We start from the raw sequence: 22,356 nt of genomic DNA, 5'->3' as shown, positions 1-22,356 counted from the left end.
TGTGAAATGGATCAAAATAATATTTATCTCAAAAACAATAATAAGGGACTCCTGGGTGACTCAGTGGTTGAGTATCTGCCTTCAGCTCAGGTCATGATCCCAGGGTTTCTTGATTGGAACAGGGAGCCTGCTTCTCCCTCTGCCTATGTCTCTGCCTCTCTCTGTGTCGCTCATAACTAAATAAAATCTTTAAAAAATAATAAAAATACCTATCCTAGGGTGTGGGATTAAAAGAAGTAATTCAGCAATTTGTGGACTGAATGTTTGTAGGTCTCCCAAATGTGAATGAAGCCCTAGCCCTCAATATGACACTATTTGAAGATGGGCCTTTAGGAGGTAATCAGAGTTAGATTAAGTAATGAGATAGGACCCTCATGATGGTATTAGTGGCTTATAAGAAGTGGAAGAGCTCTCTTTAAAGGAGTCATTTCAGAGGCAAAGAATCAAACTAAATGGAGGCATACAGGTTGGGGATATAGTGGAGCTGGCGGTGCAGATTCACTAAAGAAAATGAAACTTAACCTTATTTAAAGTTAGTTGCAGGAACTGAGAGCTCTTCTCATAAATCAGCAGAGAACACCAGCCAATCCCCAAATGCCAAGTCTGCTCTTGCCATCTCTGAGCTTCCTTGTTCCTCACAAGGAAGAAGACCAGTAGGCAACCGGTAACCTCCATATTTACCCCATAAAAACTCTTTGGTCTGTGAGCAACTCAGAACTCTCTGCTCCTGTAGAACTGAGTTTCCCATTTTATGAATCAAAACCTTTGCAATAAACTCATCTTTCTCCTTTTTTTCTTGGTGGATTGAATTTGGTTTTTGACAGAGAGAAGATGTTTTATACAAAGTAATGACAGCATAATTTTATGTGAATCAGTGACTGGTATTTTATTATTTATTTCATGATTGTGTTTTTTTAAAAGGTTGAAATGTGTCAAAAGTGGGACAAATGAAAACCCTGACTCCCTCCATCACATCAATTGATTGTATACCTAAACTATTTACTTTTTACTTTCCTTGATTTAGTTCTCATTTATCCTTACAAAAGGCTTACATTTTCTCCTGATCTAACAACAATAACAAAATGCCTTCACAATAGCTCAACACTTTGTTGGCCATATGGAATAAATCGATATTGTAGAATTTAGATCCTACTGGCATTCTTTCAATTATAGCTTACTTTTCTCATTAATTGTACTTACTAATGTCTTCCAAATCCTTAACCCTTAAAAACATAAAATCTGACCAACCAAAATTATTAGCGCTATTCTCTCATCTTTTTTCTTATTATTCCACAACCATCTGCCTATAGCATCTTTGTCTGATAGAAACATGTGAGCCACAAACATGAACCACATATGCAATTTTAGATTTCCTAACAGTAAAAAAGAATAGATGAAGTTAATCTGAATAGTATATTTTATTTAATTCCATATAATCAAAATATTATCATTTCCCTATATAACAAAATTACTAATTTTACATTCTTTGCTTCACACTAAATCTTTAAAATCTGGTACGTATTTCACACTTACAGTACATTGTAAGAGGCCTAGACACATTTCAAGTGCTCAGGAGCCACGTGTGGCCTGTGGCTGCTGTACTGGACAGCACAAGTCTGTCTTGCACTTTCAACTGTCACAGGAAAAAAGCACAAAAAGAAAATAGTACCACAGCACCCAGCGTGGCTATATTAGAAAGTGGCAAGGCCTCTAGCACGAACCATCCACACAGAGCCCCTGTGCTGCCAAACTATGAAGCACCAAGTAGTGTTCTACGAATTCTAAAATAGGCTGTATTCTGTGTGGGTGGTGTCATCTGCAGCACAATTCCAGACAGGACTCCATGCACAGGCCCAACTTCTAACCAATTTTTCTGAGCCAAATTCAGAGTAGACAAAAGTATCTCTGGAAGTAGTAAAAGTTGTAAGACAGTTACATCCCTCCCAAATTTCTCACTTTTGTCTTTAGCATAGCCTAGTTCAAAGTTTGGATCATTAGCAGGTTGTCTTCCACTCATGAGCACCTTTGTAAGGATAGAACCTAATTATTGTATTATATTAGTGTCTAACCATAGAAGATTCATGGTTTCTTGTTCATAATGTACCGCAGTAATTACTGCCTCATTTGGTCACCAGCTACCATGTTCCACGGGGGCCCATGTAATCGGAGGCTCAGCTGTCGGCTATCAATGCACTTGTCATCTGATCCATCCATGTGTCAGTCATGAAGGCTCTTTAACCAGTTCAAGTTGAGGTGAATTTGCAAATTATTATCCTTTTCAAAAAATACCAGACTTTGCTTCTTTGAGGTAAATACCTGACACTATCTGGTTCCATAGTTTTTTGTTTGTTTGTTCTAAGATTTTATGTATTTATTTGACAGAGAGAGAGACTGTGAGAGAGCGCACATGCACAAGCTGGGGGAGGGGCAACAGGAAAGGGAGGAGCATGCTCCCCGCTGAGGGGGAAGCCCCTGATGCAGGACTTGATCCTAGGACACTGAGATCATGACCTGAGCCAAAGGCAGACGCTGAACTGACTGAGCCACCCAGGAGCCCCTGATTCAATAATTTTTACACATAAAATACTTCCTGAACCAAACTTCCTATTAAGAAAATGAAAAGCAACTAGAAATGCTTATACACAACAGTTTCTACAAACCACATTAGTTTCAAACAAACTCTTATGGTTCCCATTTTAAAGAATGTTTTTTCTCCTGTGCAGAGAAGAATGCCAAGTCCTTTGCAATGCCAAGTCCTTTGCAATGCCAAGTCCTCAGCCCCCACTGTGTGTCCTGAGGGAAGGAACACAAGGAAATGAATTTGCACTTTTAGTGTTCAGAATAATTCACATGAAAGTCTTATGTCTTTATGTTAAATTACACTTATCCAAACTCATAATGAGTCATCTGTATGGAACATAATTAGGGAGTGTCCCATATAATCCAACACAAATCAGTGCCTGTGCATGAACTGAGCACCTCCATGTGACAGGCAACATCAGGTCTTGAAGACTCACAGCAGTTGAGGATGGACATTGTTCAATGTCCCTGATGCCCTGAAGAACACCCCTGAGTGTTCAGACACACTCTGCCTCTGCCCTTAGCAGGCTATGAACACACGTCTACTGAAATCATTCTTCAATTCACTCACACACAGTTTTGCTATTTTTGCTGCGTTCCTCTGCACAAGAAAATAAAAGAAGGCTGTGTCGAAATATCCTGTGCGATAGGTTAAGGTGTAAAAATGAGGAGAAAAGACTATAAAACCAGAGTTCAACTCTGTAAGGCAATACAACCAAAATAGTGCAAGATAAAATACCCCTAGGTTTGGAATAAATGCTAACTCTCTCTACATAATTATATTTTTTGCAAGTCTAGGCATGCATGTAGGTGTCTTGCAATTTAAAGTGATGATGTAAAATGTAGCAGAATCCGATATTTTTAAAAGAGAAAACTGGAAAGGTTATTACTTAGCTGGGCTAACTTATCTGAGCACTAGAATCTTTAAATTCTAATTGGTTGAACCCACCTAATGTGGTAGGTTCTTTAATTCAGATATTACCTGGACACTTAGGGATCTGTTGAGGATAGAACCAGAATTCAGGAATGAGATAGCTATGGATGTTTGGCTGTGTCTTCCACCCCTGAATTCAAAGCCTTTCCCATACTTTCCCTAAATTCCTATGTTGGTCTCTAAAAAATTACAATTTTCCACTTCTGTTTCTGCATCTGCTGCCTCATTTCCACTGTTCTGATTTCCATAAAACACATCTGTTGAAGAGAAGGATCTTGTTAATTCACTCTACTGAAGATTCGCTTGGTTCTCTTGAGAGGAGTCGCATCACATAAATCAAAGTATCTCCACCATTTTTGTGACTCCACTGTCATGCTCCAGTGCCTTCCCAAAACCCTCCCAACATGTGACCCAGGGACCAAAGGAAAGTCGCCTGGGAAATGGTGTGTTTATCCCCTGAATTCTATTGAATACCATGAGTCAGTGTGAGTGTGTGCTGTTTACCCTGGGGCCTGAAGACAGTTTTTCTTTTCTCCACACTAAAGAAATCATGAAAATTATGGCAAAGAAAATGTAAGTGTAGCAAGAGCTGCATTTCTCCTCATTCAGCTTCCAATCTTCCATGACCCACACTGCTCTGTTCAAAGGAATCTGCGCTTAACTCACAGCAGCCTTGTAGCAGGGCCTCTTGACCATGTGAAAATTATCTCTCTGAATAAAATTTCTCAAAATTCACTTTCTGTTCCATATTAGTAAATGATTCTGTAAGGTTTTGCTTCTCTCTAGGATGTCGAACAAAATGCTGGCAGCTGTCGTACTTGTCACCAAAGGAAGAGTCTCTCTCTGCTTGCTCTGCCCTATGGCTCTCTGTCTACACCCCTGCTCTTTATGTGACTGCAGTGTGTACCCTGAGGTGAGGTCCCCTCTATGCTGTAGCAAAGGGGAGCATTACATCTGTTCTCTTTTGTGCCTAAGAGTCAGAACCAGATTCTTCCCATCGCGGCACTAGTAGCTTTCTTCACAACACCATGAAGCATCTCTACACGGCAGATTTTCAGATATATTATTATCCAATCATTTAAAGCTCCTAGTCGTGTAGGTTCCCCTAATATAATAGTTGATGTGTTGAATCCCGGTACAACATAAGGTCCGAAACTCAGTATGGATAAAATACACGTTCTTATTACAGGTGTCCTGTACTTTGCATCGCAAATACCTTTACCCTCGATAGAGATACAATGCAGTTTTAAAGTGAAAAGGATTATTACCGTGTGGGAGTCTATGACTAAATTCGGACACCTGAAATTGAGGATAAATGGTAATCCCAACACGATGAGCCAAAGTTTAAATTCATTCCATAGCAACATAGTAAAAGACTAGGTCAAACGATCATTCTTAAAACTTAAGATGAAACACCTTATAAAGTCTCACTTGAGAAAATTTGAAGAATAAAGTTGCCACTTAAATATTTGTATGTTTACACCTTCCTCTTTGACTTTATAGTAGAACCCTGTATCACAGATATTTTTCTCATTTGAACCCCTACATGACCTTACTGACACCAACTAACCAGAAACACGATACTGAATGAAAGAATGTGGCACATTATTTTTATCATGGACCTGGGGAAAAAAAAAAAGGAGAGATTCTTTTTCTTTGTCTATGGACCTGATATTATGAAATGGACCAAAATTAAAAATCATACCATGGTAAGGCAAGAACAAGAACATCCTCCTATTGAACCTCGCCCTGGGCAAATACTGACCCCAGTAGTGGGAATGAATGTCAGAGAGGTCACAACTTTATCTTTCAGTTCTAATTTTGTGGTTTTAGTGGTAAGAAAAAAAAACCCAGAAAATAATAGTCTGTCCACAGCAGAAGAGTACATGTTGGTAGAGAAGTAGTTAATGGTACTGTAATTAGTGAAAAGGAGCATGATAGCTCAGACAAATTGTCCTCGTAACTAACTCTTGAGGTTGCTTTTAACCTCAACCAGCGAGTCCTCAAGACCATAACTTCATACAAAATGAGGATGATAACAATACTAATAATACCTTTCTATATGTTCAGAGACCCTCAATTAAAAGCTAATACTCTTCCCCTGTTCCTTTGTTCTTCCAGAATCATAATGTACCCTATTTTATAATCTTATGTTATTAAACAAAAGATTGCCAAACATTTAAAGTTTTATTTTGTTTGTTTCTTATTTTTGTGGAGAAAAGTTATTTTTTTTTTCTCACCCATTGATTCCACAGCTCACTACAATTAGAATTACCATAATGGTAGGATGTGGTGGTAGAAATATATGACTTCATCCTTTATAATCACCAGCATGGCATTTCCCGGAACAACACTACAGGACATCAGTGAAGCTGAGTCCCTGTTTTCGGATATAATGTTTTGAGCATCCCAGCCTGAAAGTGCTGATGCATCAGAACCCTGGCTGCCAACATTAAGCTTGTAAAACAACAGAAGAGCAACAATAAAGCTGCTATTTGTGTTTTATGGAACTGTGTAAAACCAAGAAAATACCAGAGTATCCAAGGGCTGGGTTTTTAAATACTCCCAGTGGTCCTAATCTTTGTCCCAACTTATTATGGCAACACCTCCAAAGTTGTTTTCTTTCTTAAGCTGTGCTGTATTTTCAAAGAATACAATGAAATACTGATTGAAACCTGTATACGCACATCCAAAACTTCGATTACTTCTCTAAATGGATGGCATTCTTTTGACAAGTCCCATATTATACTATTACAATAGTTTATATGATATTGTGGGAAATAGTAATGTGAGATGTTTTAGAAATTAAGCAGATGGCTTAATCAAGTAAGCATTCTCAACTCTAAACTAGTAAAATTTTTAGCTGTAACGTTTTCCAGTACATAGGCTTAGCTTTATTTATACCCATCATCGGTGCACAATACTATAATGATACAGCTAAGCACGTGATTAACTTTTAAATATTTACTTGCTTGAGCATATGGTAAATAAAGTTAAAAATTTTATCAGCATATCCCAAAATATCTGCAGCACTTTTCCTGACAGTCATCCTAATATTAATTTCTGTCGTGGTAGATTAAAGATAGCTATGCAATCTTTACTCTTCCTCCTGCTGAGAAGTAGAGTCTGATTCTCTTCCTCTTGAATGAAGTGTGGCTTTAGTAACTTGCTTGATCAATAGAGAGTTACTTCCTGGGCCTCTGAGGCTGATAGCAGGAAACCTGCAACATGGCTCAGGCTTCTTGAAACTCATTCTGTGTGCCTGAGCTACTGTGTAGGAAATGTAGCTACACTGAGACCAAGTGCTGCTGAGACTACTGTATGTGTCACAGTTACAATTCAGCTGGTTCTAACCTTTCATCCATCCTCCTCAAGTGGCCAGGGTCTAGAGATGCCAGACCAGTCTAAGTACCTGCTGGATACCCCCAGAAACCTTAGTTCTGATAACAAAGAGAAGAATCACCCAACTGAGCCCTGTCCAATTCCTTGACCCACAATTGTGAGATAAAATAGTAGTTGTCTTTTTTTTTTTAAGATTTTTTTATTTATTGATTAGAGACAGGGAGAGAGAGAGAGAGAGAGAGGCAGAGACACAGGCAGAGGGAGAAGCAGGCTCCATGCAGGGAGCCCGATGTGGGACTCGATCCTGTGTCTCCAGGATCATGCCCTGGGCTGAAGGTGGCGCTAAACCGCTAAGCCACTGGGGCTGCCCAAAATAGTAGTTGTCTTAAGCTTCTAAAGGAAAACTGTTTCTCTACCCAACACTTCTGATGTTAAGCATGTGTTTTATTAATTTTTTTCACCACACCAACCAATTCTCCAACTCTCCAGACATCAAGTAGGTGTCCTATAATTCAATTAAGTTCTGACACTAGCCATCCAGAGTTAACACGGATCCTCTACAAGATTGCCTCTCACTTTAGATGCCAGTCACAAGTCCTGGGCCTCCTGTGCTTCCAACTCAATGACTTTGAGTTGGGGCTTCCCACAGCTTCCTCTTCAGCTTCAATAATTTGCAGTTAATGTTTACAGAACTCAGGGAACTACTTATATTCACCAGTTTATGAAGGTTCATCAAGTAGGCATGATCCACAAGTAACTCAATCTCCAGCCCCTCTCCCCTCCCTGGTGGAGGGGGTGTGGAGCTGAAAGTGCCAGGTTTCTAACCATGGCTTTGGTCTTTCCAGTGACCAGTCCCCATCCAGGAGCCTACCATGAGTGGTCTTGTTAGAACAAAAGATGCTCCTATAGCTAGGAAATTTCAAGGAAGTTAGAAGCTTGTATAAGACACTTCTATTCCTCCCATTACTCAGGATATTACAAGGGTTTAGGAGATCTGTGTCAGGAATCAAGGGCAGAGACCAAATATATATTTACTATGTCACAGCTGCTAAAGTGTGAGAATACTCTGTTAACACAAGTAAATAACACATATCTGGTTGTATGATCACTTACAGTCTTAGAAATTTGATTGAATTTTATTGGAATTAGGATGAAACTCTATTTTAGTCCTTTTGTATTAAGAAATTTCATTATTTTTCCTTTTCTTTTGCATCCAGCCTCTCTTTCTAAATTCAGCCCACACTTTCTTTTGGGAAATCCACCATTAAAATGGTCAGGGGGAAAGGTAGTTCTAACCCCTGAATGGTTGGGTCCTTCTTCTACCTACCCCAAGTAGCCAGGAGAAAGCACTCAGACCTTCCAGCCTTTCAAATCAGATCAAGTTCAAACTCCTAACTAGGTAGAAAGGGCCCTTACAGACTGTCCTAGTTTCACTCTCCCACCTCCTCTCCAGTAGTTTCACTCTCCCATCTCATCTCCAGAATCCTCATGCACTACTCATTCTGAACTACTTAATGGTTTGAACTGTGTCCCCCAGAAGGCCACATGAAGTCCTAATGTCTAACACATCAGGATGTGACTTTATTTAGAAACTGGGTCTTTACAGAGGTAATCAAGTTGAAATGAGGTCATTAGGGCAGACCCTCATCCACCATGACTTGCCTCATTATGAAATGAGGAAACGTGGACAGGGGAGACATGTAAAGACTGTGATGACACTCAGGAAGAATGCCACAGGAAGACAGACTATTGGAGAAGCCCCCACGTGTCAAGCAATGACTGAGGCTACCAGAAGCTAGGAGAGAGGTGTGCAGCAGTTTCCTCCTCCCTACTTCCTTCAGAGACAGTGTGCCCCACTGACAACGGTAATCACACTTCCTGCCTCAAGACCCATGAGACAATGCACTTCTAGTGTCTTAATCCACCCAGTTTTTAGAAGTTTTCTATGGCCACCCTAGGAAAGCAATACAACTGCTTACTGCTTCCCAGAAGAATCCCAGAAGAATTATTCCCAGAATAAATAAGTAAATATAAGGAAGGTTCATGTCAAACATCCCAAGATTTCAGAGGAAAGCAGTAGAAACAACCAGGGATTTTTCATGAGAAACAAGGCATTTGAGCTAAGCATTACAGTTCACATTGCTTTCCACAGGCATAGACAGGGGATGGCATTTCTAACTCAGTGAATACTTGAAGCAAAGTGTGAAAGCAGGGAGGTTTAGATCATGTTTAAAAGAAAAAAGAGATTGTTTCTTTCCTTTATGTATTAGATGTGTACAGTGGACCCTAAGAATAGTACTGTCAATGGCTAAGTTTAATTAAACTACTTCTAGAAGCAAGCACACAGGAAAATAATTCTAGTAGTTCCTTTGTCATGCTTAATTAGTCTTAACTCCAAAAAAAAAAAATCTCTTAATTTTTGGTTATACTCTAGATAAATTCTAAAAGTCCCCCCAGTCTGGGAACTTCTAGAACTTACCAAGTAGTAAAAAATATAAAGGATGGAATACATCATAAAGATGTCAGAGTCTTATCTTGGGACATAAGAACACTTAACATTATCATCATCTTTTGGGCAGCCCGGGTGGCTCAGCGGTTTAACGCCGCCTTCAGCCCAGGGCCTGATCCTGGAGACCCCGGATCGAGTCCCACGTCAGGCTCCTTGCATGGAGCCTGCTTCTCCCGCTGCCTGTGTCTCTGCCTCTCTCTCTCTCTCATTCTCTCTCTCATAAATAAATAAATAAAATCTTTAAAAAAAATTCAACCTTTAAAAAAACATTATCATCTCTTTGTTGTCATAAGCTCATTAAAGGAATATTTTAACAAATATTTCATTTTTTAAAAAGATTTATTTATTTATTTATTTATTTATTTACTTACTTATTTATTTATTTATTTATTTATTATAGACATAGAGAGAGAGAGAGAGAGGCAGAGACACAGGAGGAGGGAGAAGCAGGCTCCATGCCAGGAGCCAAATGTGGGACTCGATCCTGGGAATCCAGGATTGCGCCCCGGGCCAAAGGCAGGTGCTAAACCACTGACCCACCCAGGGATCCCCTAACAAATATTTCTTATTAAATATTTAAAGTTAACAATATTCAAAAAATTGAAAAGTATTTTTCACTTAATAAAAAAATGAAACATCATCATTTCAGAGTTAGTTATTATCCTTTAAACTAAGAAAAAAGACAGCTTTGTGAAAAATTTCCCACACTGTCCTCCTCCTTTCCCCAAACCAGAGAAAACAACATGCTGTCTGGAGGTGAGAAATCAGTGCTTTAAAATTAAACACGCAGGGGTATCCATCTGGTGTTCACTACATGGGAGCCAAGGGTGCTGTTTTCCGTGTAGACCGGCCTTAGAAACACACAAGATTATGACAGTCCCAAAGAGGTTCCTGAGGTCCTACCAATGGGCTGGCTGCTACGTTGAGAAGCAATGTTGGCTCACCTGTTTCTACACAGGAACTGTTGGTCTCTTTCAGAGACATGATTTTTTTTTTTTTTCCCCAAAGGAACCACACAGGTCTGCAGGGTTAAAGGTGTCTGTGCTCCTGAGCTAACCAGGACAGAAGGATACACAGAGCCTCCCTGGGGTCAGAGGCCCCCTAATAACTCCTCCCCTTTACCCTTTGTACACTCCTCATATAAAAGAACACAAATGTGGTTTTAAAAGAAGTAAAAACAACTAGTGAAAGGACATAAAACTGGATAAGAACCCTAAGAGCTGGAAAAGATTAAGCTGTGCTACAGTTTAAAATACAAAGGTTACCAAGCAAGTCAGAGTGTTTATGACCAGACAAGTCAGCAAATGCCGTCTGTGCAGTTACTTCACGGGCAGAATGTCAAGGCCTTGGGCTCGCAGCCTAGGGCTGCCTTCCTGCCACGGCCACAGCCTCACGCTGGAGACCTGGACCACGTGCTCCAGGCCCTGTGAATTCTCCAGCTCCTCAAACATCCCGTGATTTAAATTTCTGAGCCCTGTAAATGCTATGCCTCTTGGTTTGCCCTTTCCCTTCCGTCACAGCAGGCAAACATCTATTTACTCTGCTCAGAAAGCATCACCAGTCTTGCTCGCCATCCTCTAGACATCACCTTAAGCACTCCACGTACATCCATTCCCTGAAGTCTCCCTCCAGTCCCCTGATGCAAGCTGTCTGGTCACTGAGCCCCCATGTTACAGATGAGGATACCTAGGAATAGTGAGATTCAGCACTCTCCCAAGGACACTAGGCCAGAAAGCGCACAGCTAGCAGGAAACCTGCCTACAGAGCCCAAGCTCCTAGGGGACACAGTGTACTCTAGGGCCCCCTGGGGTGACTTTATGATTCTCTCAGAAATCATCAGTCTCACAACACTTACCGAAGCATTTCTACAGGATATATTTATATAGTCCTCACATACCTTAAATATTAAGCTTCTTGAAACATGGAGCAGTAGGGGTGCCTAGGTGACCCAGGCTGTTATGCATCTGACTCCTGGTTTCGGCTCAAGTCATGATCTCCTGGTTGTGGGATCGAGCCCCAAGTCAGGCTCTGTGCTCAGTGCGGAGTCGCTTCAGATTCTCTCTGCCTCTCACCCCCCACCTCTCTCAAATAAATAAGTAAAAAAAAAAAAAAAATTTAAAGAGCTTCAACTTACTGCAAATTTCTTTCCATACCCAACTCTACTACCAATAATTTACAAAAATCAATTAGAAAATATATACAGGGGTGCCCAAGTGGCTCAGTTGGTTAAGCGCCTTCAGCTCAGGTCATGATCCCAAGGTCCTAGGATGGAGTCCTGCATCCAGCTCCCTGCTCAGCGGGGAGTCTGCTTCTCCCTCCCCCTCTGCTCCTGCCCCCTGCTCATGTTCTCTCTCCTTCAAATAAATAAAATCTCAAAAAAATTAAAATATATACAAAGTGAATTAAATGAAAATAATTTTGCAAAACTCATGATATATCAATCCCCCTTTTTCTTGACTAAGACATTTCTCTGTTTCCTTTTTAAAAATTTGGCAAGTATCTATTCTTTTTATCTCAACTTGGGTACTTCTACTTCTTAACGAATTGTGCTCTATTTTTTTTTAATGATTTTTAGTGCCTATCTCTGCAAGCAAGTGGTATATTGAAAGAGTAAATGAAGCACTGTTTCTATTCATTTGCTCAGTCATTCATTTATGAAATAATACTTCTTGAAGCCCTACACATTTGCTAGCTGAGATGTTAGATCAAGAGAGAGAATTCCTGGTCCTTAAGAACTCAAGCTGGTAAATATGCTGAGAAACCAACTAATGTAGACCAATGGACAGTTGATCTACAAGAAGAATATGTACCATATTGTGGCAGAAAAGGACATGGAAGATGATGGGAAAATTGTAAAGGCTTCGCAGACCTCAGCCAGTGGTGCATCTGTTATTCTGGAAACAGCAATTCTCAGGGCAGGCTGAAATTCCAGTAGGGGCCAGTGGTTTGCCAGGGGCTGTCGGTACATGGTTCCATTATGGAAAGAATGGTAAATATTCATCTTTCCGTGCTCCCTAGCTTCACCCTGTCCTTGTGGGAAGACTGACAAGAGGGTGAAAGCAGATGACACAGAGTCCATGCAAAGGCTGCACTCCCTGAAATCTGTGGGTTCCCACAAACAATGCACACCTGGCCTAATAGAAATCTGACACAAGTCAAGATAAGCCTTGGTGGATCCAAGTGTTAGCAGTGCCCGATAATTACTGAGCTGCCCTGTTTTCACCTCTAAAACTCATTGCTGGGTGTCTTCTCCCCGCTCTGAGGGTGCCGTGCCTCCAAGTGGGGGCTTCTGGGAGAGCAGCATAGATGACTGGGAAAGTTATCTTCCTTTGTAAACACTCAGAGACCACACATGAAATGGAGACACCAAATAATTCCTAAGACAGATCCTTTATTCAATCCTTGTTTAATATAACATTGATTCCATCTCCTGGCTCTCTGGTGTATTGAAGTGTGGAAGAAATCCAGAAGGCACTCACTTTGAAAATCACGGAAAGTTTTGAGAGCGAAGAAAGAAAAACTTCTTGTAATGCTATTTTGTTCTTTTGTAACCTATATACACGAGCTGGTTCTGCAAATGCAGCCGTGGCATAAATCATCTGTGAATTAAAAGTCAGCAAAACAATGAATGGAAACCCCCCCAGTGGATGCTCTGCTCTCTTCTTAAGGCACAAGAAAAAGAAAACTATAAGGCATGAAAGAAGTTAGACTTATAGATGTTTGGGGTTTTCCAATCACTTTATATTTCTGCGAAAGCAAATCTTCCTGATGGCTAGTTCCTGCCTCATGCTGACAGTTTACAAATAGGAATGGCAAGGTCCCATTTCAGAGCAGACAGTATGGAGCCCTCCTCAAAAGCATTTTTAAATTAGAGTGACAGAGCTTCACAAGCATTCCTGGCAGTAAAGGATGAATATTAATGCTTGAAGAAAACAATAAACTAGATCTGGATCTGTAGTCTTTGGCCTCCCCACCCCCCACGGTAAGAACAAAGATAGGCCTCCTGCAGCTGGATGTTTGTCTTTTTGATTTTTACATTCGTAAGGGGAAAACGCACAATAAGGTAACTCTTGACAGCAAGACTTCCTATTCTATTGATATATACTGCTTCATTCCAGAGCATTACCCTCTGGGTTCCTCCAAATCCAGACATACAAGCATACACACATAAAGTACATTTGATAGAAAAATTTATTTATTCAAAATAGAAATGAGGACTCGCAGGTGAGGTAACATGGCATGGCTTGAGGACAGATTTATGTAAGAAATTCTGGCCTACTTTATAGGAGAGTTGTGTGCTTGCTGTATTGAAGTATAAATAACATGCAGTGTTGGTGTTACATTATGTTGTACACAATAGATCGATTCAACAATTCTAGAAGTTCCTCACAGCTCATCATGATGAGTAGACTCTCAATCTCTTTTACTATTTCACCCCATTCCCCCCACCCACCTCCCCCGCAGTGACACCAGTTTATTCTCTGTATTCAAGAATCTGTATTTTTTTTACTCTTTTTCTCTTTGTTCATTTGTTTTGTTTCTTAAATTCCACATAAAAGTGAAATCATATAGCATTTGTGTTTCTCTGACTGACTTACTTCACTTAGCATAATACCCTCTAGATCCATCCATGCTGTTGCAAATGGCAAGATTTCATTCTCTGTTATGGGCAAGTAATATTCTGTTGTATATGTAATACCACATCTTCTTTACCCATTTAGTTGTTTTTAATTGCTCAAAGAATTTGGTCACGACATGAATGATATCAGGAGCTGACCCACCTATCCAACTACATTATCTTCAATTTGCTTCTTTGTATCAGGGAGATCTTCAGCTAGATGGAAACCAAAAGATTCCTGTGTTCTAGATTTGAAGCTATTTGTCTTTGGAATGTTTCTCTTTCCTTCTGGGTACATAGTGTACCAAAAAATTCCCATCAGGCTCTGTATCAGCTTCAAATTTTGTCCAAATTCTAGCTCTAGAGCTACTTAAAAATCTTTTCAAATATCTTGTCAGGTTTTAGCCAGAGCAAATAGTAAACATTCCCTGCAGGATTGAATAACCCTATGGACCAAAGAGACATCCCCAAAGAGGGTTCAAAAGATAATATACTCCCCAAATCCAGAGCCACACTCAAAGACAACCAAAGAAAGAAGACCTAGATAATCCCCTTAAAGCTGGCAACAGTCAACAGAACCTTAGGTATAAATGGGGGTGCAACCCACATTTCTATGCAGGCACATCCAGTCACAAATGGAGTGCAATGTACATTTCTGTCCAGTCATATTTGGGGCCCCCAACCTCACAGCTGAACCATCTGCATATGTGAGAACAGGTAACCTGGGTGCCCCCGGCAGGCAGAAAACCAAGCCAAGGTCTCCGAGCACAAAATGAGACAAGAAAGAAAATTGCTGTTCCTGGCAGAAAATGATCCACAACCAATGGATTTCCCAACACCAACTTAACAAGAGTCTGGACTTACAGGTCTTTCATGACAAGATTTCTGATGGCTTGTAATAGTCTGATTCATGCTCAGATTTAGATTTTTAAAATAAGATTTAGATTTAGATTTGATGATCAAAACAGTCCAATTCTAATTTCAGCAAGTCCCCTATTACAGAATTCTAATTCCTGTTTTTTTTAGTCCTTTAAAGGCTGCCAAATGCTGTGGATCCAACATAACTACCTAGAGTCTCTTCCTGACCCCAGAATTTTCTGAGAATTTTTTTAAAGAAGCTTTTATTTATCTATTTGACATAGAGAGAGCACAAGCAGGGGGAGCAGCAGAGGGAGAGGGAGAAGCAGACTCCCCACTGAGCAGGGAGCCCAACGTGGGGTGGAGCTCAGGACCCTGGGTTCATGACCTGCGCTGAAGGCAGACATTTAACCAACTGAGTCACCCAGGCACCCCTTTTCTGGGGATTTAAATAAATCTAAGAACCTTTCTGTGGTCTCCAGAAACTTTCTGGGCACTTTAACAAACCCCAGAAAGGGGTCCCAGATTCATTTTTGAAAAAAAAAATATGTTATTATTGTTACATTATTATTATACATATATATTGTCATATGTATATACACGTATATTTTAAATAAAGTCAGTTTGCATCAGAGAGCTGCATGCAAGGGAGCGGAGCTCAAATGCAAGAGGGACTTACCCACGGCCTCTGGTAACGATGAGGAATGCTGAACCTGGTTTTAGCAGGTGCCTTGCCTGTGTGTCTCCTTGTCCTGTAGCCTGCTAGCAGTCAGCTTCAGAACACGTTCTTCATCACCAAAAACTGCTAAAAGAATATTAAGAAGACAATTTAGTTGATGCAAACAAACCCTACTGAACACTCCAGGAAGTGGCAGTCTCTGTTCTCAAGGGTCCAGAGAAGTAAAATGGGGCTAGGACAAGAAGCTTTTATAAGATAAGGAATAAAGACAGGAAACAAAGAATATCTGATTGGCTGGGGCCAAACACTCAACCTTTTTTGGGTGAGAAGACCCAGAGGTGGCCTGGTGTTTGGGGACTGAATGGATACAGTGCAGATTTACTGTGTAAATGTGGGCTATCTACAGGAACTCAAAAGCCACCTAAGTTTTTGGTTTGCTGACATGGCACTCTGGGCGGGAGTGGCCCCATCTCGGGCCTAGACAGTTTTTTCAGAACCTGTTAAAAAATAAACTTTGCCATACAAAAACGTTAAGTTTATTTAAGTAAAACTAAGAGTGGTCAGATGTGCAGGGCAAAGGCATATAAGGAGAAAGTGCAGAAGCAGAGTAAGGAAATTATTTGATTGGCCAGAGTTTAAAGCCTCGTTGTCTTTTTGTGAGTGGTGGTCCTCAGTGTTTTGATTTTGTGACTTTAAGGCATGTACAGGCTTAGAGTGTGGTTTGCTCTTGTGAGCCGCCACGGCGGACGTGCGAGCCAGCTGGGTCTGAGGGCCTCCTGGTGCAGCTAACCCAACAGGCATAAGCAAGAACAGGCCCCTGACAATAGCAGACTCCTGGGGAAGAGCAGTTATTTTTACTGTCACTTTGCTAATATTAGTGTCACTATCAATAGCAATGGCATCTTGATGGAGGTAAACCAAGTTTTTTATCTACCTGGGCATTAAATAGGGTGAAAAGCAGGAGGAGGGTGGTTTCAAAAAGCTTCCAACAAATCCAGCTCCTAGCCTGGCTCTGCAACTACTTGTATGACCCAGAAAAGTGGCTTAATCCTTCAAATCTCTCACTTAATATGAACATTATAGCTGTATTTACTTTATAGGATTTTGTGAGCCTTATAAAGGAGACTTTAGGTACAGTTCCCAGTATCATTTCTGGTTCATAAGTAAGTGCTTAAATAGTGCTAGCAATTATTAGGACATTTTATTACTTAGTCTCAGTGAAGGTCCATTCTGGCAAGAGAATCCTAAATGTCTGATCCCTTATGAGAGGGGAAAATTATGGATTTAAAAAACTCATTTGAAATCTATTACAGAAAAACAAAAGCAATAAAATGTGAAAGGGAGGGGCGGAAAAAGACAAACATGCTCTGAAAATATTGACAGGTAAAAGGAAAGACTTTTTTTGTTTGTATATTTTATTGGAGTTCGATTTGCCAACATATAGCATAACACCCAATGCTCATCCCATCAAGTGCCCCCCTCAGTGCCCGTCACTCAGTCACCCCAACCTCCCACCCACCTCCCCTTCCACTACCCCTTGTTCGTTTCCCAGAGTTAGGAGTCTCTCATGTTCTGTCTCCCTTTTTGATATTTTCCACTCATTTTCTCTCCTTTCCCCTTTAATCCCTTTCCCTATTTCTTATATTCCCCGAATGAATGAAACCTTTTCCGACTGATTTACTTCACTCAGCATTAATACCCTCCGGTTCCATCCATGTTGAAGCAAATGGTGGGTATTTGTCGTTTCTGATGGCTGAGGAGTATCCCACTGTATATATAGACCACATCTTCTTTATCTAGTCAGCTGTAGAAGGACATCGAGGCTCCTCCCACAGTTTGGCTATTGTGGACATTCCTGCTAGAAACATCGGGGTGCAGGTGTCCCGGCATTTTACTGCATCTGTATCTTTGGGGTAAATCTCCAGCAGTGCAATTGCTGGGTCGTAGGGCAGGTCTATTTTTAACTCTTTGAGGAACCTCCACACAGTTTTCCAGAGTGGCTGCCCCAGTTCCCATTCCCACCAACAGTGCAGGAGGGTTCCCCTTTCTCCACATCCTAAGATTTGTAGATTCCTGCCTTGTTAATTTTCCCCATTCTCACATTCTCCTTACTCATTGTGAGGTGGGATCTCATTGTGGTTTTGATTTGTATTTCCCTGATGGCCAGTGATGCGGAGCATTTTCTCATGTGCTTGTTGGCCATGTCTGTGTCTTCCTCTGTGAGATTTCTGTTCATGTCTTTTGCCCATTTCATGATTGGATTGTTTGTTTCTTTGCTGTTGAGTTTAATAAGTTCTTTATAGATCTTGGATAGTAGCCCTTTATCTGATACATCATTTGCAAATCTCTTCTCCCATTCCGTAGGTTGTCTTTTAGTTTTGTGGACTGTTTCTTTTGCTGTGCAGAAACTTTTTATCTTGATTAAGTCCCAATAGTTCATTTTTGCTTTTGTTTCCCTTGCCTTCATGGGTGTATCTTCCAGGAATTAATATTGTGAAAATATCTATACTATCCTGGGCAATGTACACATTCAATGTAATTCGTATCAAAATACCACGGACTTTATTCAGAGAGTTGGAACAAATAATCTTAAGATTTGTAAGAATCAGAAAAGACCTGAATAGCCAGGAGAATATTGAAAAAGAAAACCAGAGCTGAGGGAATCACAATGCCGGATTTCAAGCTGTACTACAAAGCTGTGATCATCAAGACAGTGTGGTATTGGTTCAAAAACACATAGATCAATGGAACAGAATAGAGAACCCTGAAATGGGCACTCAAATCTATGGTCAACTAATACTCGACAAAGCAGGAAAGACTATCCACTGGAAAAAGGACAGTTTCTTCAATAAATGGTGCTGGGAAAATTGGACAGCCGCATGCTGAAGAATGAAACTATACCATTCTTTTACTCCATACACAAAGAGAAACTCAAAATGGATGACAGATCTAAATATGAGACAAGAATTCATCAAAATCCTAGAGGAGAACACAGACAACATCCTTTTTGAACTTGGCCACAGTAAAAGGAAAGACTTAAGAGTAAATGTCGGTATTTTATTTAACAAATGGTTTATAATACTAAGGACCAGGCACTACTATAAGCACTTCACAGATGTTAGTTTATATAATCCTAATAACCCCACAAGGTAGGTACTATTTGTATCCTAAGCTTACAAATAAAGGAGGGCCAAAAAGGTTAAGTAAGCCATCCCCAGTCACACAACCAGCCAGTAGCAGGGCCAAGACATGAAGCCAGATGAATGTTTCAGCATCTGTGCATTTACTCTTTTTACTATTCAAAGAGGCTTCTCTTTCATACATTTTAAATGTGTGCTCAAAAAGACCAGTGCAGGGGTGCCTGGCTGACTCTGTTGGTAGAGCCTGTGACCCTTGAACTTGGAGACTTGAGTTTGAGCCCCATTTGGGTGTGGAGCCTACCTTAAAAAAATAAAATATTAAAAAAAAGAAAAAGAAAAAATCAGCACAAAAGCACTGCACAAGGACTTAGAAAAAGGACAACACTGAATCCTTGTATTAGTCCCTGTCTTTAGGGAAGGTACGGACACTAGGGTTTGTGGTAGGACAAGAATCCAATAAACAAGGCTTGAATAATTCCACTGTGGGGATGACAAGAGCGTATAATCTTACTAGTAAAACATGAAATGAACGTAGGAAGTTAATTGGAAATGTAAGCCCTGTGTAAGGGCCTTAAGAATAAGAGGGAGTAAGATTCTATTTTCTCCCCATATGCCATTTTAGCCCTAGGAATCCAAGAGCACCAGAGTTGGCACACAGTCTAAGATGATGACTAAACATGTCATTTTGGAGAAAAAGCACACTCTGCCTCCACTCTGGGGTGATGATGGAGTAGAGTTTGCCAACTGCTGATAGCAAGAAGCTTGTGTTTGCAAAATACCATGGCCCTACCTACCCCAACACACCAACATCAAATTATAAATATATTCCATTTTGAGCTCTCCGTCCCTGCTACTGTCACAATGTGACCTTGACTATTTACTGAAAGAAACAAGACAATGCAAAACATAACCATTTCTCCTCTAAACTTTATCAACCTTTTATAGCTTCATGCAGCTGTTGATTAAAGAGCCATTATTGGAGTCTTCATCAATGTAGATTCCTAAGGCATGATGATTTATTCACTAGCTATCATGTTAAGATCTGAACCACTGAAGTTGTCACCAGCAGGACCCCAAGACCTCACCTTGACTCCCCACCTGCTTGTACTCACAGACCTTTGTCCCACATTTTTCCCTGAGCTCTTCTCCCCAGCTTCTCTCTTAAACAAATGGAAACCAGAAACCACCCCTCACAGCGAGCAACTGCCCTGACAAGACCTGCAGCTGGCTCTGACCACCCAGACCAGTTTGAGTAAAACCCCACTCATGCCTGTGCAGATGGACCGTGGCATGACCTCTAGAGTAATTGATGACTACAATTACCTCATTCTAATATAAAATCTTGGCCCGAGGAGGAGCACAAATGTCATTACATAACATGTAATGTATATGCAGGCATGTTTCCTTAACACATACGCCCAACCTCATGCCCACCTCTACACATCATAACAAGTCTTCCCTAATTGAATATTCATCCTAACCCTAAACAAAGAAACCCATCCACCCTTGCTCAGAGAGTCAGGGCTTTGGAAGTTACTCCTAGTGATCTCCTTACTCATTGCAAATAAATTTTACTTTGTGTGCCAACCCCACCTGCTGTACCTGTGTCTCACCAAGGAGCAAACCCACCTTGGTTCTGTTATGAAATGCACCTTTACCAACTTCCATGAGTTGAGCTCCAAGAGTAACAGTTAAGTACAACTCCTGTATATACTTTTTGTGAGAAGAACATTCTTCTAGTGAAAATTCAGTGGACAAACACAAGTGTATATGTTCATATGGAGGGTAGATTTAGCAATGTGCGTCAAAAAGACTTAAAATTATGCTTATAATCTGATCCAGAACTCCCAGCTTCATAACAACTTTAAGAATATATACTAAATTTTTGTGTAAGGATGTTTACTGTATGAGTGTTCATGAAAATTTGTGACATCAAAAACGAATTAAATATCCAATGACAAAATGCAGTAATTTATAATATATTCACCAAATGTAATAAAATGCCCTCATTAATAAGATGGTGCAGAGGAATGTTTAACAATGACGTGCAGAATGGTTTTTAGTGCATTGCATTTATCAAGTGCATAGAAAAAAGAAAAAGTTTATTCTGAAATATAAGAGATAACTGATTCTCATATTTTTTTTAAATTTACTTTGATTTCCTAAATTTGTTTCGGAGAACTTCTGCAATAATAGAAAAATTTCATTTTTTTTAAAGATTTTATTTATTCATGAGAGATGGGGAGGGGGGCAGAGACACAGGCAGAAGGAGAAGCAGGCTCCATGCAGGGAGCCTGACGTGGGACTCAATCCCGGGTCTCCAGGATCACGCCCTGGGCTGAAGACGGCACTAAACTGCTGAGCCACCTGGGCTGCCCCTCACATTCTTTTTAATGTAAAAATTTGTTCCCAGTCCTGAGAGTCCCAAAAAGACGAGTTCAGAATCCCCAGAACCTAACACCGATAAGCAGAGACTGGACTGAACCGAGGAAATGTTGAGGATCCCCTCCTACTCTATAGCTTTCCCTAAAACATTTTTTGTTTTTTGCTGTCATAAAACAACATATGATATTCTCAACCAAATGCATATTATATTCTAGAATTCTCTTAAAGCCCTGGGGCCCTGCTCACATTCTTACTTGTGAGCTAGGATGGATACTGTAATGAGAAAAACCTTAAAAACATCCTTTGCCTTTTTTCCTTAAATGTCCTAGAGAAGCGCAGCCCAATACAACTGTCAGTATTAATGGCAATATTCAGTATTTTTGCTGTACCTTATGTAGCCACTAGAGACATGTGGCTATTGCATGTTTGAAATATGGCTAGTGAGACTGAAAACCAGAATTTCTAATTTTATTTAGATTTCATTAATTAAATGTGAATAGCCTTGTGTGGCTGAAGGCTGCTATAGTAGACAGTGTAGCAGAAGCTGTCAGGAATAGTTGGCTGACGTTTCCTTTTCTGGATTCCACTCTGGACCTTTCCAGCTCTTCCACATTAAAGTCCCTACCCAACATTTATCTACTCACCTACATGAACTATCTATTCACCTACATGAACTTTATTAAGTAAGCATCACATGCCAGTCTTGGTACTGAGATCTAGTAACTCAGGTGCCAACAAGGCAGCAGTGACCCTACCCTTGCAGTGTAGCAGAAATGTTATTGCTCCAAATTGTACACCCTGTGATTTGCCTCACAAAAGTCCACTGAGGTAAAAATGATGGAATCTGGTGCATCCAGTCACTCTGTGTTCTGCTCAAATTGCGTCCTCATCAGCACAGTCAGCGCAGTGTCAGAGCCCATCCAAGCTCCCTTTCTCTCCACTGGGTGCTTGAATCTTCCAAGATCCATTCCTTAAACTGAAGGCTAAACGTTCTCCTGCCTGAGCTTCTCTTTCTGAGCAGATCCTTGATCTGCTAGATCAAAGGATTGCTTGATCCTTCAGAGCACAAGGCTTTGTTCATCTAAGTAAAAGGGAAGTGGACATAAAGGGTAAATAAAGATACTTCTCTCCACCTCTGGGAAATTAAACAACTTCCTACTAGCTAAAAGGCACAGAAGAAAACTCTGTATGTCTTGAAATCCAGCTTCTTTGGGGGCAGGCCTTCATTTTGTCTAGACCATTGTACTAGGAATTGTAGATGACCAAAGATCTGAAAGACTGGGTCCCTACCTTCCATAGAACCCCAAGTAG

At 40.5% G+C, this 22,356-nt stretch overlaps 2 long non-coding RNA genes across 6 annotated transcripts in view; one reads left to right on the top strand and one right to left on the bottom strand.

Annotated features, from left to right (window-relative positions):
• The window catches only part of LOC144299343 (uncharacterized), a 209,112-nt gene extending 199,291 nt beyond the window's left edge, over positions 1-9,821 (top strand). Inside the window, exon 4 of the long non-coding RNA XR_013366055.1 lies at positions 9,774-9,821. This is a non-coding gene — a long non-coding RNA (uncharacterized LOC144299343). The remainder of the gene's footprint in view (positions 1-9,773) is intronic.
• LOC144299344 (uncharacterized) overlaps positions 1-22,356 on the bottom strand; it is a 65,106-nt gene that overhangs the window by 21,549 nt on the left and 21,201 nt on the right. For 3 of the 5 annotated variants that reach the window (XR_013366061.1, XR_013366058.1, XR_013366059.1), the window contains 2 exons: positions 15,521-15,646; positions 12,749-12,964 (listed from right to left, as the gene is read on the bottom strand). This is a non-coding gene — a long non-coding RNA (uncharacterized LOC144299344). Of the gene's footprint in view, positions 1-12,748; positions 12,965-15,520; positions 15,647-22,356 lie in introns of those variants that run through there. The other 2 variants (XR_013366060.1, XR_013366062.1) reach the window with 1 other exon arrangement.

The sequence above is a fragment of the Canis aureus genome, chromosome 27 (genome assembly GCF_053574225.1).
Source record: "Canis aureus isolate CA01 chromosome 27, VMU_Caureus_v.1.0, whole genome shotgun sequence".
Taxonomy (NCBI): domain Eukaryota; kingdom Metazoa; phylum Chordata; class Mammalia; order Carnivora; family Canidae; genus Canis; species Canis aureus.
Note: the sequence above shows the minus strand (reverse complement) of the source record. Positions and strands in the feature narration are given on the sequence as shown.